General features: G+C 38.2%; 1 long non-coding RNA gene across 22 annotated transcripts in view; it reads right to left on the minus strand.

Moving 5' to 3' along the window:
• The window catches only part of LOC140613213 (uncharacterized), a 541366-nt gene that overhangs the window by 479064 nt on the left and 43030 nt on the right, over positions 1 to 19272 (minus strand). For all 22 annotated transcript variants that reach the window (XR_012014428.1, XR_012014406.1, XR_012014395.1 and 19 more), the window contains one exon: positions 7854 to 7920. This is a non-coding gene — a long non-coding RNA (uncharacterized lncRNA). The remainder of the gene's footprint in view (positions 1 to 7853; positions 7921 to 19272) is intronic.

Raw genomic sequence — 19272 nt, forward strand, 5'->3', positions numbered from 1 at the left:
TTGGTTCATAATTTCTGTGTCTGGTTTTCCTGACATTCCATCAGTACTATAATTTACACACTATAAGTAATTTTTTGCTGTAATTAACTAGTGAGGTTTTCTGTATAAGTTTTAAAATTTTATATTCTGAAAATAAAAAAAGCTATGGTGTCAGACTGTATTTTCCAACATGATCACAAAAACAGCCTGAGCTGTGGTCTCAGCTCTAGCTACCATCTGACTGCCACCAAAAGACAGATCTCTAGTGAGAGCTGGTTAGTTGAGCCTAGTCCACCTCAGAACCACTAGAGGTAATAATGAATGGACTGTTGTTGTTTTAAGCCATTATGCCTTTGAGTGGTCTGTTTCAGAACAGTAAATACTGAGGAGAGATTCTGATACCCAGAAGTGGGGCATGACAATAACAAAATCCTAGGACATGTAGCATTACCTATAGGGCCAGGCTGTGAGCAGAAAGTAGGATGACATTAAGGAGACTTAGTGGAAACCAAAAGAGCTTCCATGAAAGCATTATGGAAGCCTAGAGGGCTTCAAGGGGGCTGTCATAGAAGGCTCAGGCAAAGTACGGGAAATATCATTGGAAGCAGTTAGGAAAAGGCACCCTTATTTTGTAGAGGGGCAAAGTATGGCAGGACTGTTGCCTGTGGTCATGTGGAAAATAGGAAATGTACCTAATGAACTCCAAGATCTAGCTAATGGAGCTTTCCAAGCAGACTACTGAAATTGCCACCTGTCTGCGTCTCACTGCCCATGATAAAATGAAAAAACTGGAGATAAGCTAATGAATGAACTGTTAACAGAGGAGCCAAGATTTGCTGGGCTTCAAAATAAAACTATTTCATATTCTCAGCCTCCCTAGACAGCAAATGATTCTAAAATAAAAACTACTTTCTGGGAAGAGATCAAATCTACTATACTATCAGGAAAACAGGGTCCAAAAATGAAACTAAGGACATGATAGTAAATTCTTTCTTAAGATTTTAGAAAGATCTTAGGTGATACCTCGCAGAACCTTCCAATCAGACCAAACGCTTTTCAAGAATTGTGGGAGTGTTCTCTGTACATCTTCTCTGCAAATATTGGGCCTTTAAGAATCTTAAAGGATATCGTCCCATAGCAGTGTCATACTGAGCCCAAGGTAGAGAGGGCTTAGCTTGAAGAAATAGTATTATAAAGTGATACATTTAAATGCACAAAACAAATAATGTTCTTAAGAGAATTATTCTGGTGGAACCATAGCGAAGCTGGCCTAGAAAGAACAAACACTAAATATTAAATAAAAAGGACTTTGAACCTGTACTTTTTGCAAGCAAGAAGCAGGCTGAGAAAGCTATTCCATTACAAACTCAGGATTTCTTATTAGGAAAAATAAAAGGATGACTTTGAGGGCAGAACCAAAGGCCCAAAAGGTAGGACCAATAGTCATGACAAATACCTACCAGGCAAGTGGACTGAGCCCTAATCCAAGCTCTTGGAAACATGCTAAGAATCAGTGACTGCTTTACATCTCTTGTTTTACCCTTGAGAAACTATCTCACAGTTGTATGTTGGGGTGTGGGAAGAAGATAGGTCTCTTTAGTTCATAGGAGTTCAAACTGAGGGAAATGGGATACAAGAAGGTATATCCCAACAACCATGGGATAAAAGCCTTATCTGCCCATGGGCCTGATTTTGATGACAAGATCCTGGACTTTGAGCAAATGCCATAATGGAATGAGACGCAATGGAAGAGGAAGGGATAAGTGTATTGTGCATATGGGAGAGAGATAAATTGTTATGGCAAAAGGGTAGACTGTGACTCATAGTACTTTCTAACATGACCACAAAACCTCCCATACCAGACGCTCTTCTTACACTGTGACCCTGAGAGATCATTCCTCCCGATCTTCCTTGAATCTGCACAGGCCTATGGCTGTGGCAGAAATGATGTGACTTCAAAAGATAAGCTATAAGAGGTAACACAGTTTGTATCAGAGCCCCTTAGGATGTTTCCTCTTGGAATCAGTCACCATGTCCTGAGGAAGAAGGAAGACTTCACTGAGAACCACTTGAAGGTGTTCTAGCCAACAGCCCCAGCTGAGGTCACAGCTAAGAGGCAGTATCAGCTTACAGACAAGGGAGCAAGTGATCCTGTGAATAATCCAGCCCCAGCCACTAAGAGACTGTATCAATGAATATTGATCCTAAGTACAAACTACCTAGCCAAATCCAATTAACCCCAGAATCATAAGAAAAAAATATAAAATAAATCCTGTTGTTTTAGACCACTAAGTTTTAAAACAATTCATTATGTAGTAATAAATCATTAGAACAGTAACTATTAAAGAAATTATTTACTTTAATTCTTATCAATGCCAAAAGGATTAACAATATTAGAAACTAGGTTTTGTTTCTACAAGTATTTTTTAAAGTAATGTCTTTCTCTTATACAAAGGTGATGTCTTTCTTTTATATAAAAGTATAAGAAATCTCTTGTAGTCAATGTATGTTGCTCTTTGACTGCACACCCTATCCTCCAGGTTCAGGTTGATCCATGAGTGGTTCCCATTATTCAGAGAGTGCCATGTGGCTCATAATATTAAGATAGTCTATGTATAGAATGAACGAGGTAGGTATAAGCCAAATTGCTGTAACAAAGAATCTCCAAAATATAACTAAGGAAGCAAAGAAGATTATTCACTCTCATTTAACAGTCCAGAAGTGAGCATTTCAAGGCCAGTAAAGGGGCCCTGCTTAAGTTTATCCAGGGATGCAGTCTTTTCATGCCGTACCACTTCCAGAAACCTCCTAACATTATTTATCTTCATCTGCAAAGTCAACAACACTCTCTAGCACCATATTTACATTGTCATTTGCAGGAAGGGGGAGACAGAGCAGACGGTGACAAAAAACTTCTTTATTAAAGAAGATTCCAGAATCTCCACCCTCATTATTTCTGCTGTCCTCCCATTGACCAGAACATAGAGCTATCCCTAGCTTCAGGGAAGGCTGGGAAATGCAAACCATGCCTGAGCAGATATATACTTAGTTTCGGTACAAAGATTCTTAAAAAGCCCTGTGACCCCTGTTTCTCGGTATTCACACCTTCACATAATCTCTCGACTGTGGATGGGACCTGTGACTTGCTTCTAACCAGTAGAATGTGATAAAGGTAATGGGATGCACATGATTACATTACTTAAGACTGTAGGGTCCCACTTTGATAGGAAACAAGAGAGTGAGGGCAGTACCCGTCGAACGTCCAGCATAGAAGTAAACGCTACCACAGACCACAAAATCCAATAGGTTAGAAGACAGAGAGTGGTTCCACCCTTCAACAAGAGAGCAACAACACTAGTACCAGAGGGCAAACTTAAGGCATTCAATGAGAGGAACAATCACAGGGTACCAACTACTCAGTCAGCCTGGTTAGCCCAAGTCATAGAGGCCAAATTACAATTAGCAGGTGAGCATGCAATTGCTTAAAAAAAAAAAAATTATAGTATGAATCAAGTGCTAAACAATGCCACAGTAACTTAACATGATATGACCATTGCACAGTAGGAACAGACAAATCCACAAATCTGACTCCTCAGAACAATGACTGGATGAACGATGTTAACATTTTTTCCAGGGGCTTCTGTTTGTGGAATAAGCTGACCAAACTCTTTTGATTGACACATTCTTTTCTGTATATTCTTGCAATCTAAATGTGCCAAGTAAGGCCACAATGCAGTTATACAGATTGTATGGATTATACAGCGTAGAATGACTACACATAACCTGACAACATTGACTTTCATGTTGATTTCATGTATTTTTTTATATTTATTATGAAATTTATCTGACCAAATGGAAGTCATGTGTTTTTAAGGAAAGGATACCTTTCACATTAATTAACATAGAACTCCATAGACAGTTTGACCAGTTGATTGAGGAGAATATTTTCTAAAACGCATTTAAAATTTACTAAATAGACATACTCTATTTGGCAATAACAGGTATACTTATAACATTAAGAGAAGGGAGTAAAGAAATGCTTTCTGGGAGGTGCCCCACTTGGAAATTATCTTGCTTTCTAACTCTCAATCATATACTTTTTCACCAACCCTCAGCCTCATCTTAGGATCCCACTCTGGTCCAGTCTCAAATCCCCTCCTGAAGATTTGCCACCTATCCTCAAATATGAGAAGTCTCATAACATTGTCCTTTCCTATGCCTTATGAACTTTGATGCTACCAGTTTCAGCCTGATTTTAATGCTCATTTTTCTCTGCTCCAGTTTCTGCCTTCCCTGAAAAGAAGAGTGGTGGACTTTGATCCCAGGAGCACAAGGAAGAAAGTGGGTGCCACTATTCCATATCAATCTTTCTACAAAAAATAGCTGCAAAACATTTCCTCCTGAATTATCTAAAGGCAAACACAGCACCTCCAATGCCAAGTGTACTAGTTCCCTAGGATTTCCATGACAAATTACCATAAACTTGGATGGCTTAAAACAACAGAAATTTATTGTCTCACATTTCTGGGGGCTAAAAGAAATTAAGGTGTCAGCACGACCATGCTCCCTCTGAAAGTTCTAGGGAAGGATCCTCCCTTGCCTCTTCCCCAAATCACTCCAATTTGTTTTGTTTTGTTTTGTTTTTTTTAAGATTTTATTTAATCATGAGAGACACAGAGAGAGAGAGAGGCAGAGACATAGGTAGAGAGAGAGGCAGGCTCCACCTAGGGAGCCTGATGTGCGACTCAACCCTGGGACTCCAGGACCACGCCCTGGGCCAAAGGCAGGCACTATACTGCTGAGCCACCCAGGGATCCCGATCACTCTAATTTCTGCCTCCATAATCACATAACATTTTTCTGTATCTGTACTTTGGTCACTTGATTAGGGCCGACTGTGAGTAGACTTCCCCATAGGTGTTTATTCAGAGGATCAATAGTGCTATAGATCAGAGAGTGCACAGTGGCCAGCAAATAGTAAGTACTCAATAAATAATAGCTGAAGCAATGATAGTAGGTTCATCTGAGATCTCATCCAAATCTGAGATTCTGTAATTTTACAAGGTGTCTATTTATAAAACAGTGATTTAGTAGTCCTAACATTTTAGGACCTAGTATTTTTATTAATAACATTATTACTACCAACAAATTGAAAAACTAGGTTTTATACTAAGTGCCTTATTGTTGTCTCAAATAAATACCTCTATGAGGTAACTACTGTCATTCCCAATTTACAAGTGAGGAAACAAAGACTCCACCAGTTTACTTGATATATGCGAGGTCACATAGCTAATAAAATACAAAACCAAGACTCCATTCAAATTTGTTTGGCTCTACAGTTATATTTACCACTCATTACATTATTTCAAAGAACAAAATTGCTGATGACCCTTCAGAGACATAATACCATATGGATAATAATTTTCAAGTAAGGCAGAAACACAGGTGTCCTCAGAGATAGATATTTACATTTTTCACTGAAATCAAAGAGGTAGGGATCCCTGGGTGCCTCAGCGGTTTGGCTCCCACCTTCAGCCCAGGGCATGACCCCGGGGTCCCGGGATCGAGTCCCATATCGGGCTCCCTGCATGGAGCCTGCTCCTCCCTCTGCCTGTGTCTCTGCCTCTGTGTGTGTGTGTGTCTCTCATGAATAAATGAATAAAATCCTTTTAAAAAAAATCAAAGAGGTATTATTGCTTTTCCTTGATGAGGTCTCATAAAAGAAAGACACCATATGACTAGATCAGAAGGGTATCTGACCTTTGCCAAACTCCATCCTTGGGAATAAAACTCAAGAAAGAACCCCACTGAGGCTTCCAGCTACCACTTTAAAGAGAGTTTGGAACTATGGACTAGAGATACCTGCAAGAGAATATAAATAACAGTAAAAGGGAATATAAGGGAAGGGAGAAGAAAAAGAGTCCTAACTCGGGGAAACAAACTAGGGGTGGTGGAAGGGGAGGAGGGCGGGGGGTGGGGGTGAATGGGTGACGGGCACTGAGGGGGGCACTTGACGGGATGAGCACTGGGTGTTATTCTGTATGTTGGTAAATTGAACACCAATAAAAAATAAATTTATTAAAAAAAAAAAGAGATACCTGCAAGAATTTGTAAACTTTGGAAGTTACTCTAGTGCACTTATCTCATTAAACTCTTTTTTTTTTCCAAAATGATTACTTGAAAACTCATAAAAATATCAGAAAGGGGGATCCCTGGGTGGCGCAGTGGTTTGGCCCAGGGTGCGATCCGGGAGACCGGGTATCGAATCCCACATCGGGCTCCTGGTGCATGGAGCCTACTTCTCCCTCTGCCTATGTCTCTGCCTCTCTCTCTCTGTGTGTGTGACTATCATAAATAAATAAATCTTTAAAAAAAAATATCAGAAAGGGAGACAGAACATGAGAGACTCCTAACTCTGGGAAATGAACTAGGGGTGGTAGAAAGGGAAGTGGGCAGGGGGTGGGGGTGACTGGGAGACGGGCACTGAGGGGGACACTTGATGGGATGAGCACTGGGTGTTATTCTTTATGTTGGCAAATTGAACACCAATAAAAAATAAATTTATTTAAAAAAAAGAGAGAGAGAAAAGGACCTGGGTGCTATGTTCAAGCATAATAAAGGAAAGAGAACTACTATTTTTTTTTTAACCAACCACACCACATAGAAAAAAAGACCTTTCATAACACAGTTGGCAGTGCAAAGGTCTAAAAGACAGAAACCTAAGTTAAGTGGCCAAGCTTTGTAGCAAAATAGAAAGAATTTTGGTGACCTGGAGCTGGTTGGAGCCTGGCTCAACAAACAGTAAAACATTTTCCAGTCTCCCCTGGGATACAGAGATGCCTGACCAAAGGACCGTTCTCAAAATGTCGTTCCCAGGCCAAAACATCATCACCTGGAAATTCATTTAATATGCAAACAATGCAGCCCCATTCCTGACCTACTGAATCAAAAACTCCGGGGATGAGTCCCAGCCATCTGTATTTTAACAAGCCTCCAGATGATTCTAATATACACTAAGTTTGCAAACCATTGCACTGGGGAGGAAGATTTGGCTCATTATAGAATTTCACCTCAGGAGATTCTGTTCTCCTGATGCAAGGTAAAAACAAAAACAAGTTGATTAGAAAGGAGCTGTGCAGTGAAAGCCAAAGAAAATGATTCATTTCTTCAATATTCACCAACAGAATTATCACCAAAGTAGCAAAGCAAATAATCCATTGAATGATCATGAGTCATCACTCTCCATAGTATCTATCCTCTATGTATATTGCTGCACAATCCACATTTGTTTGCTGACAGTTTTACTTGTTAACCAAAATCAAGAATACTTACTATAAATGATATAAAAATAGGATTTAAAATTAGTGAAACTTACCATATCAGTTAGCAATGAATTTGGCTGAAAACAACATATGCCTAAGATAAACACATATTATTCATTCCAGTCAGGCACTTTAAAAAAAATGAAAATTAAAAAAAAAAAAAACCAGACCGTGGTTATCAGTGAATTATCAGTCACTGATGTCCTAAAATGAAAGGTTTATTACTCATATATACTCATGAACTTGTTTAAAATGTGACAAATCCTACTGCTCAATATACTGGGAAACATTTGTATGTTCTAATGAGTTGAAAGAATGAAGAAAAAACAGTATACAAGACCATACTCAAACCCACATGAAACCATGATGTTTTGCTTCCCAGATTTCAATGTGAATTTTTTAATTTATATTTCTCATAACAACCAATGTCCTTATCATTATATCATATAGAACCCATTTTCAAACTTCTTCAGAGATTGAGTACATTAAAAAAGGAAGAAATATTTTAAAACAAACCTTTTTATTGAAGAAAAAGAAATATAAGGCCTCTTACCATTAGAAGATAAATCCCATGAGGTTGTATAAAGGTAGCTAAGCCATAGATAAGAGCAGGCTCCCAGCTGCAAAACATAACACAAATGTCATTGATGCTGGATTGATGCCAAAACTCCTCAGTGAGAGAAACTGAGAAGAGGAGTCACATAGGTTTACACAGTGAGGGAAGGGGAAGCAGTCCTGGAATTTTATCTGCCATAACTATAGTGGGTGATAGCAAATATTCCTCATCTTCAAGTGCTTAAAATTTTTCTTTATTAAAACAACGATAACCCAGAGAAGATACTGATGTTGACAGGAAGGTGCGGGATGACACTAGAGCAGCAAATAATTTCAATCTAGTTCATACAGTTCTCTTTCCAACCTTGCTGTATTCAGAGACACCTAATTACATCACCATATGTTTTGAAAAGAAAAATTTTTTCACTGCATCTAAAACAAACATATGGTGAAATATTTTTTCAATGTTATCTTTTAAATAAAGTGAAGAATTGACATAGTATATAATACTTATAATATGTAAGAAGTTTGAAGACCTTTGAGATCCAACATCAGAATAGATGGATTAATAATTTTCTTGACATATTTTTGCATGTTTGATTAATTAATTGGTGTCTTGAGACTATGTCATTTTATATCAAGATTTGAATGTACATGGGTTAATTTGGTAATGGATATCATTTTAATTGGATTCAAAATTGGGGTATATGTCTCTGAGGATCCTAACTGGTCAGGGTAGTCAAAACTATTAATTAATGCACTTCAGAATATTAACTTATTTTCTGAATGCCTTATGGTCCTCCTGAGTTCATCAAGTTTTCCTCTCAGCACGAACTCATGCCCATACATTTGGGTGTTATAGATTTGTCAAATTTGAAATTACAAAATAAAAGGAAAAAATTTTTATCATAGGCCTTCTGTTACTGATTTTTAAATTAGTTTACTAAAAATGCACTTGCAGTATCTAGAAATATTCCACTGTGTGTTTCTTGGATGCCTATATCTACTTTCTATCAAATAGCAACGTATCAACCAGTGTTATCAAATTAAGCCACTTAAACAATGATTTTTGTCACTCTGTTTTAGAAATACATGTGTCAAAATAACATGCCTAGTAGTTTGGAGGTCAGAAAACATGAGATTAGTTGTGGCTCTTCCAATCACTATTTTTGCAACCTGATCAAGTTACCTTGTCTTTTTGTATCTGGTGCCCTTATTTGTAAAATGCTGCTTCACTCTCACACTGCTGTAGTTCATTACAGTCTGGGTCCATGAAGACTATAGAGAGAAGAGATGGGGCCTATTTGCTAACTCTCATACTCACTGAGATACCTATCAAACACTTACAGACACCAAATACAACTGTACATCCTGCAGTCGACAGATGTGAGGTTGGGAAAAATTTAGTATTAAAAATCCAACCAGGGATCCCTGGGTGGCTCAGCAGTTTAGCGCCTGCCTTCAGCCCAGGGCGTGATTCTGGAATCCCGGGATCGAGTTCCGCGTCAGGCTCCCTGCACGGAGCTTCTCCCTCTGCCTGTGTCTCTGCTTCTCTTACTCTCTGTATCTCTCATGAATAAATAAATAAAAATCTTTTTAAAAAATCCAACCAAAATAGCAATTTTTTAGATGAAGAAATAAAAGCTTTAAAACAATATCTCTAATTCTATTTCTGTCAAAATTAAAATAGCCCCAAATTCTTTGTATGTTCTTATATGACTCTGAGAGTAATATTTTTAAAAGTCAGAAAGGATGCAAACCAAATTCTAACCATGCCTGCCATCCAAAAGGAGAATGGGATGGAGAAAGTTAGTAGGGGAAAATGTGAAAAGAGATGTTGACTTTTTCCTCTGTACAGTTCTGTATATTGTTAAATTTTTACAACGAGCATATATTCATATATTATGTGTGTTTTAAAAGATACAGTTTACTAGTTTTTAATACACAGAAAAAAAGAGCTTGTTGAATGTCAGAAATCTAAGAAGCAATAAATCTCATACACAAAGGATTGTCTTAAGTAAATGTATGGCCCCACCTAAAACACAACCTCCCCACATACCCCTGCCTCCACCCCAAAAAACTTCAAGAACTATGAGAATTTGTAAGAAGATTCACTGAAAGAAGGTAATAAAAGATGTAGCACAAAGTGATTCCTATTTTGTTTTACTCTTGGTTTGCTTGATTTGCTATCACCTCTGGCTGGGCCTTTCCTAGAACTAGAGTATGAATAATAGCTATTTCGAGTGATAGATGAAGGATTATGAATTATGAAACTATTATGAAACTATAGCCTCTAAGAACAAAAGAGAGGCTATAGTTTGCCAAGGCAGGAAGTGAGGGTGTATTAGCACCAAGTGCTACATGTTATATACATACCCCTAGATATATAGCATATATATATAAAGCATACACACACATATGCGCACACACATAATCCACACAAAATGATAACCTGAGGGATCCCTGGGTGGCGCAGCAGTTTGGCGCCTGCCTTTAGCCCAGGGCGCGATCCTGGAGACCCGGGATCGAATCCCACATCAGGCTCCCGGTGCATGGAGCCTGCTTCTCCCTCTGCCTATGTCTCTGCCTCTCTCTCTCTCTCTCTCTCTGTGACTATCATAAATAAAAAAAAAAAAAGTCTTAAAAAAAAAAATGATAACCTGACACGTAGGCATCAACACAAATGTTCTAAACTAGGCAAGAATATTTTACCTACCATTGATTGAAGACTATGCTGGCCACTTAAATACATTGTCATTTAACCTACAACTTACTAGGTAGGTATTACAGCCTAACCATATTCCCCCAAATTCATATGTTGAAGTTCTAACCATCAGTACCTCAGAATATGACTCTATTTGAAGCTAGGGTCTAAAGTGGTAATTCAGATAAAAAGGAGGTCGTATGGGTGGTCCCTAACCCAATCTAATGTCCTTATAAAAAGAGGAGATGAGACATAGACATATAGAAGCAACACCTTGTGAAGACACTGGAGGACAACCATCTATAAGCCAAGGAGAAAGGCCTTACTTGGATTTCCAGTCTCAAGAATTGTGAAGAAAGTAAATTCCTGTTCTTTAAGCACCCAGTCTATGATACTTTGTTATGATAGCTTTAGCAAACTAATACAGTAGGTTAGTTTATCCTATTACCTGATTCTTTTGAGATTTAATCAAATTCTGGTAGTGCGCCCCAAAGAACTTATAATGGATATCTGTTTTGGGCACTGTTTCTAATAGTTTCTATTCCATGGAGTCCTGCTAGGTCCACTAACAAAGAGTGAGCAACTGATCAAGACTATGACATCCTAAGATTCCTTCCTGCAACTGGCCCAGAAGAAACTTTGAGCCCAAGCTTTCAATCAGCCTTTCCTTCTTAGGATGGAACACCTGAGTAGAGTCACACAAAACAGAAGGCATTTGTCAAGTCTAGTGACCTAAACAGACTCTCCATGAGTTTTTACCATAGAGATCCCTGGAGCCACCCTGGTTGTTGACCTTCCCAAGGCCTTATAGTTTCAATCCTTTCTCTGCTTCTGGTCAATTCTTTTTTTGCCCTAGGCTCACTAGAGACAGTCTTCATCCCGTAAAGCTAAAAACACCTCAATAATACACATATTATTTTGTACTACTGAGTCTTTCGTATGGATAGTCTCTTAATAAATGAGTTCATTGTATATCCGTGGGTCCCTGAAGGAAAAGTGTTTGAAGATGTCTTGCAAATTAGAACTCATCATCACACCTATCCAACTAGGTGTGATCCTTTGAAAAGGGTCAAAGAACAGATGCTAATACACAAACAGACCTTTGCAACACATCAAACAGAACTTACTAAGAAAATTAGGGGCAAGAAGAAACAGTACACAGAATTCAGCATTGAACTGTAGAAGTATGGAATTTGCTCAACAACCAGGTTGGAGTTTGTACCTGCAGCACACACTGACACAGCTAACCTGGAGCTAGAGAGTGAATGAGTGCCGGAGTTTTGCAATGATAACTTTGCCCTACTGAACTCTCACACACCAAAACCCAGTAGTTTCCATAGACAATCTGCTTCATTACCAATGTGACTTAATATCAGAAAATTTTTAACACACTTTCAATAGTAGGGTTTACTGATATCCCTACACAAATGATATGCAAAAAAGTTCTATTTGCCAAATAGTGATTTACCACAATGGAAACTATTTATTCTGCACTTACTATTTATACCATTTATACTCTGTTTGCATAAAGTTTATAAAAATTATATACTCTCCCAACCCCCTATCATTTACAATTTTAAAATTGCCTAGATCCAGATAATACAATTAAATCTCTGAATTAACATAACCCTTTTCTGTTTAAATTTTAAAACATCAATATAGCTTTCATTTACTTTTCCATCCTCCTTCAATATTAGAAATTAAATTTCATTAACTGGCTTTTTTTTTTTTTTTTAATACCTGGGAGATTTTTACTTGTCTCTGCTTTTTCTTACCCAAAGAACTACTACAATAGTTTTCAGACCTTTATAAGCCACAATTTAAACTGAATTGATCATTCTTGAAACTGGTAATCCTGCACACTGCCAGCTTGCTACCTTAACTAGTAAGTATTAGGAATGACCTTTTACATGCCATTGAAATAAATCACCTCCTGAGATAGGCTAATGAATGGAATCAGCAGTAGTCTTTTTTTTTTTTTTTAAGATTTTATTTATTTATTCATGAGAGACACACAGAGAGAGAGAAAGGCAGAGACACAGGCAGAGGGAGAAGCAGGCTCCATGCAGGGAGCCTGACGTGGGACTTGATCCCCGGGACTCCAGGATCATGCCCTGGGCTGAAGGTGGATGCTAAACTGCTGAGCCCTGGGCTGCCCAATCAGCAGTAGTCTCATTATCATGTCCTATACCTAAGGAAGTTTGCAGGTATCCCCATTATTAGCCACAGCTAATGTTTATTTGTCCAACTACAAATCTACAAATCAAAATCTCTCCCTTCTTCTTCCTTCCTGAGTCCTTCCTCCATCTCTCCTCTCTCATTTCCTCTCCCCTGCTTTGGTTTCTGAATGTTTTCATTTCAGTATTCTGGATCAGTCAATCCCAACTCAATAACTTAGCTTCCAAAGAGAGATGAACACAGAAAAACGGTTATGATTCACGAGGTGCTAAAAGCCTCCATAGTGCTTTTTCCTTTACACAGCAGTTAACATTGTCCCCAAATTCCCACACTTAATAACCACAGGAGAAGTTTAAGGCCTGGTCTCTCCAGATCAATGCTGTTAAGATATACACAACTGCAGTGGCAAATTAGCACATGAATAGCCATTAATACAGTAGGGATAGAGTGCTAGGGAAAAAAAACCCAGACTGTAAGTAGTGTAGACCCAGACATTTAGCCCTGATATGATCCAGTCAGCAGAAGAATCACAGGTTTAAAGACAGGAGTGGGGCACCCGGGGGGTTCAGTCGGTTAAGCGTCTGCCTTAGGATCAGGTCATGATCCCAGGGTCTTTGGGATAGAGCTCTGAGTCTGGCTCCCTGCTCAGCAGGGAGTCTGCTTTTTCCTCTCTCTCTGCCCTTCCCCCCTTGTTCTGCTCTCTCTCAAATAAATAAATAAAATCTTAAAAAAAAAAAAAAAGTGAAGAAATGAGATGGTACAAGAAGTTGTGACCTGTAAGGAGATAATGAAGTCTAGACACTACAGTAACTGTTTCAAATGATAGGGACAGGGGATCCCTGGGTGGCTCAGCGGTTTGGCACCTGCCTTCGGCCCAGGGTGTGGTCCTGGAGTCCCAGATCCGGTTCCCTGAGTGGAGCCTGCTTCTCCCTCTGCCTGTGCCTCTGCCTCTGTGTGTGTGTGTGTGTGTGTGTGTGTCTCTCATGAATAACTAAAATCCTTAAAAAAAAAAAAAAAGAAAGAAAGAAGGAAAATGATAGGGACAGATTCACATTTGTGTGATCTGTGGAGTTCCAAATTTTTAAAAAGTAACACAAAAGTGAGTATTTAGAATGAGAGATGAAATAACGATTTACTCATTTTTAAAAGCTGACAAATATGACACACTTTTAATACTGTTTTTCAACATTTTTAACCTGCACACCCATTGACCACTTCTTCAAATGACAACAATTAGGTCATATTTTCTGTAAAGAGAATAGAAAAGTAATTCAATCTTCTAGCCTGGCTGGGAGATTTGGGTGTTGTTTTGTTTTGTTTTTTTACTGATAGATTCTAAGTTTCTTTTAATTTCACAATTAATTTTTTTGTCACAATAGATTTTTTTTCAAATTCAACAAAGCCTCTCATTAAGTCTTTTTCATACACGACTAGTTTCTGGCTCTATACATTTCAAACATTGTTTCTCACCACTGCCTACATATATTCAGTGCCAAGAACACGTTCACATGGCAACATGCTCCAGGATCTTGCACCTTCAAATCCAGCTGCCACTGTCAGAACCAAGTTTCTACAAAGCGACAGTGGCTTTGTTTATGAATCCACACATTAAACATAGAACACACATCAACAGACTTTTTCTTGTGACAAAATTTATCTGTAACCAAGTCATGAGATAACAGAAGCATTTACAGTATCAGGCAAATCTACACCCATTTTTAATTGTATGTTAAATGGAGTAAGGCACATGAATTTGCCGATAATTTCCTCATCACCAGAGCAGTTGCTTCTTGTGTGATCTGGCTTTCTTCCAGCCTTTTAGATAGCAATGCTGACCAAATTATCCTGTTATTCAGAAAACTCAATGAAACATTAGATCATATTTATTTTCAATAATTAAATTCATACCCAGCTGCTGAACAAGAAAAGCATTCTTTCTAATGCAAACCAAATCAGTTTTAAAAAAGACATTGCTCTCAAAGAGTTCATGTAATGAACCATAATATCGTATATTTAAAGCTACTCATAACCATGTAGACCACTATGGATGCATTAATTTGCAGGCAGTAAGGGGAAGTCCTTTTCACATTATTTTATAAAATGTAATCTTCCACCATAAACTAAACAGTTTACTAAAGATTTGATAATCATTCCCAAAGTGTCTAACATAGAAGCTCGATTTAAAGACCACAACATAAAAATAGTATTTCCATAGACTTAACTAAAAGTGTCTATTCACACTATTCTTAGGATGGCTATGAAATTTCTGACTTGTGTCACGATGACTTTATAAAGTTAAAAAGCTATATAGGTTTTTTACTCTGAATTTAATAATTTGCTAAAACATGGAAATCTAACTAAACTTCTTTATCACTCATTTGGTCTTCTAGGAAACTTCCACCGAAAATAAAGGTAAGAAATTCAAGACAAACAGGTTTTTAAATTTGCTTTAAATATAAACAAAAATAAAATATTTAAAGGCAGCTATTCTCAATCATGGATGTATATTAGAATCACCTGGGGAGATTTTAAAACTCCTGATGTCCAGACCACGCCCCAGATAAATTAATTAGAAATTTCTGCATATAAGACACAGACATCCGTATTTATAAAAGCCCCAAGTGATTCTGGCTGTATGATAAGTTAAGAACAATTGTTTTATAGTATATTCATAATCAGCTGGCAGGCAAGAACAGACAAGAACACACTTAAGGATATTTGCTATGATTTAAGCCAGAGGGAAAAGCTGTACAAAGTACCAAAGTCATTTGGTACCCAGCCTTTCCAGATGGCAAGCAGTCCTCAAAGCAGGAATAAAAAGGGTAAAGATTACTTCAATGTGGCTATAAGACTTTTTGTTAAGACTTCAGAAAAATTAACCCTCTCCAGCAGATAAGCAGCCTTTCTATGACTAGTGTGGGCTCTGTCTCACATCTTGACAGTCAGCAAGGCCAGAAAGGGACCAAACTTGCAGAGATTTGTGGCTGTGGCTTTTACCTAATGTTATAAACCCCAAAAGGATTTATAGAAACTTTTAGGAAAACTGTACTAACAAAAGTACCACCAGCTTAAACTAAAGGGGACAAGGCAGAGGGGCCATAGTGCCACCACTGTTCTAGAGAGGATAGAAAGTAGGCTTAACCTTGACACTGGCACATGGGACAAGGAGAAGAAGGGATGACATAGGGGCAGAACCACAGATCTGGTGCCCAGATTGATTTCAGAATTGCTATTGGCCAGAGGACTCCTCAGAGTACTGGTCAGAGGACTCACTTCCTAGCACTACCATAAAAAATTACCACAAATTTGGTGAATAAACACAAGTTTATGATCTTACAGCTCTCTAGATCAAAAGCTCAATATGAGCTTTACCAAAATAAAATCAAGGTTTTGGCAGGTCTCTAAGAGAGAATCTGTTTCCTGCTCATTCTGGTTATTGGCAGAATTCAGTACCCTGTGATTATAGGAACGAGTCCCCTGTTTTCTTACTGGCTGTAAATGGAATGTAGACTTCTCAAGGTCATCACATTGCTGAGCTCATGATCTCGTTCTCCATCTTCAAAGCCTACAGCAGCCTCTGTCTGACTCACTTTTTTGCCTTCCTCTTCCACTTTTAAGGACTCAGGTAACTAGATTGGGCCCACCTGGACAATCCAGAAAAATCTTCCCATCTCAAGTCCTTAACCTTAACACATCTGCAAAGTCCCTTTTGCCAGGTATGGTAATATGCTCACAGGTGTTGGGATTTAGGACATAGATATTTTTGGGGGCCTTTTCTCCGTGTACATTGATGCCAAGTGCTATCAGCCTCCTCCTGCTTTTTTTTTTTTAATTGTTATTTATTTATGATAGTCACACAGAGAGAGAGAGAGAGAGGCAGAGACACAGGCAGAGGGAGAAGCAGGCTCCATGCACCGGGAGCCCGACGTGGGATTCGATCCCGGGTCTCCAGGATCGCACCCCGGGCCAAAGGCAAGCGCTAAACCGCTGCGCCACCCAGGGATCCCGGCCACCTCCTGCTTTTTAATGGAAATGTCTACTTTGGTGATCCTATCTTTGTCCTACCAGAGTACATGTAAGGGTGGAGACAGGGAGGCCTGACAGTGACAAAAAGGGACAGATAACCACTCTTTTTAATGTACAAGTCTTCTGAGCAACTGGATCTGAACTCAAGGAGCTGTACCCAAGCAATCACACATGAGGAGCATCAGCCATATCTGAGTCTGATTCAGATGAAGAGCTCTTTGATTTTGAGCTGATGCTGTAGCAAAATGACATTTTATAGGAACTTGGAATATTTTGTATGTGAGAGGTATATAAATAGTCTACAACCAGAAGGCAACCTATAGTAGACTAAAGATGATCTCAGATTCCTTGCTACTGCTCCCATTGAGAGGTGGGGTCTACTTCCTTCCCCTTGAATCTTATGACTGCTTTGACCAACAGAGTATAGCATAAATGATGCATCAGCCATTCATTATTGTGCCTCTCAATAACAATGCTCAAAGAACATGTGTCCAGTGAGTGGACAAATAAAAAGCCTATCCTTTGTAGAAGCTAGGGAAGATTACCTTAAATATTAATAATTGTGTATGGTCACATAACCACTTATTGGAGACTTACTATGTGCCAGGCAATATGCTATGTGCTTTAATTCGTGTACTATAATTGTATTATCTGGACTTTATAGATGAGAGCAGAGAGATTAAGCCATATGAATATAATCATATGGTTAGGAAGTGGCTTCACAGGTATTCATACCTGAGTCCCTCTAATGCCAGTAGCCTCCTTCCTTTCTTTCCTCTTTCTTCCTTTCCTGAGTTCCTTTTAAGCTAGTCACATAAATGGCAAAAACAAAACCACAAGCAATGCAAGACTGTCTAGTCAAAAGTATGTCTCCTTCCCACCACTGAACCTAGCCTCTGTTTCCCTCTACAAAAAACAAAACAAAACAAAACAAAAAAAAAAAAAAACACCACTAGTTTCCTTTGTATTATCCTAAATATATCCTAGGCAATTTTTTTACACAAATGATAGTATTTTAAACATAGTAATTCAACTTTTCATATAATTATGTCTCCAAAATCCCCAAAAAATATATTGCATACACACATACACACACACAATCTGGGAAATCTCAAAGTAACTTGAGAAAGTCTATTTGTTTAAACTATAAAATAGTTATGTGGCCCAAACAAATCAAATATTTTATTCCTCTAGTTTTTTTCAATTAAATCTCTTAAATATCTATTCCATACTTTACAATAGTTTAGGGGTATCGAGTATTATATTCATTAAGCAAATGAAAAAACATCTTATGTGGGGCACTTGAGTAGCTCAGTTGGTTGAGCATGTGCCTTAAGCTCAGGTTATGATCCTAGGGTGATAGTATAGAGCTCCGTGTCAGGCTCCCTGTTCAGCAGGAACCTGTTTCTCCCTCTCCCCTCTGCTTATGCTCTCTCTAGCTATCTCTGTCTCTGTCTCCCTCAACCAAATAAATAAAATCTTAAGAAAAAGTCATATAATTTAAGTATTAATATTAAAGTTTTATTCACATAAAAATAATAAAAATTTAAGAAATAAAGTTTTATTCAACATATAGATGCCTATAGAATCTCAAACAAAGGATAAATGGAAGAGGTTTAGGTCTGTCACTATTTACTGATTTTCACTAACCACTAGGGAAATGAGACATATACAAGGAAAACATATGGGCATTTTCCACAGACTTATAGCAATATTTATTCTTAAACATTCTGAACCTATAGCTAATTATCATATGGAAAAAATTCTCATGGCTGCCTCTTATGCTGTGTTTGTTTCCATCTTTTATTGATGCAAAATGAAATTTTAGTGGAAGTTTTCTAAAGACAGAGCAAAAAAGTTTTATTAGTATGAAAGAAGAAAATATAAATTTTACAAAGGATGAAAAGATTTTACAATATGAAAAATTAATTCAATACTTCAAGAATAACTCTCCTGGAATAAGCATTTATGTTCAAAAATATGAGAAAATTATCAAACTGCATCTTTCAGGATAAATTTGGCCAATAAATATCACACAGAATAAAACTACCAATTAATAAAACCTGTCTTTCCTTTAGCAGTAAGAAAAAAGTGGCCCAAACGTTTGGTTATAAATTTTTCATCATAGGGTAGCTTATACATCAAAGTGACACCCTAAATAATATATATACACAAATAATTCACATTTGTCTCAGTATGGATTTCCCCCAGAAGCATAATCCGCAACAAGTATTCTAATACAAGTAGCTCATTTGAGAGGAGATCCCAGGAAAAAATTGGTGGGGTCAGAAGTCAGAGAGGGGTGTTTTTTCAAGGCAGTTAGCACTATGGGCAACCAGACTTGATACCCTATTAAAAATAAAACAAGGGATCCCTGGGTGGCGCAGCGGTTTAGCGCCTGCCTTTGGCCCAGGGCGTGATCCTGGAGACCCAGGATCAAATCCCACGTCAGGCTCCCGGTGCATGGAGCCTGCTTCTCCCTCTGCCTGTGTCTCTGCCTCTCTCTCTC

Source organism: Canis lupus, chromosome 2, assembly GCF_048164855.1.
Source record: "Canis lupus baileyi chromosome 2, mCanLup2.hap1, whole genome shotgun sequence".
Taxonomy (NCBI): domain Eukaryota; kingdom Metazoa; phylum Chordata; class Mammalia; order Carnivora; family Canidae; genus Canis; species Canis lupus.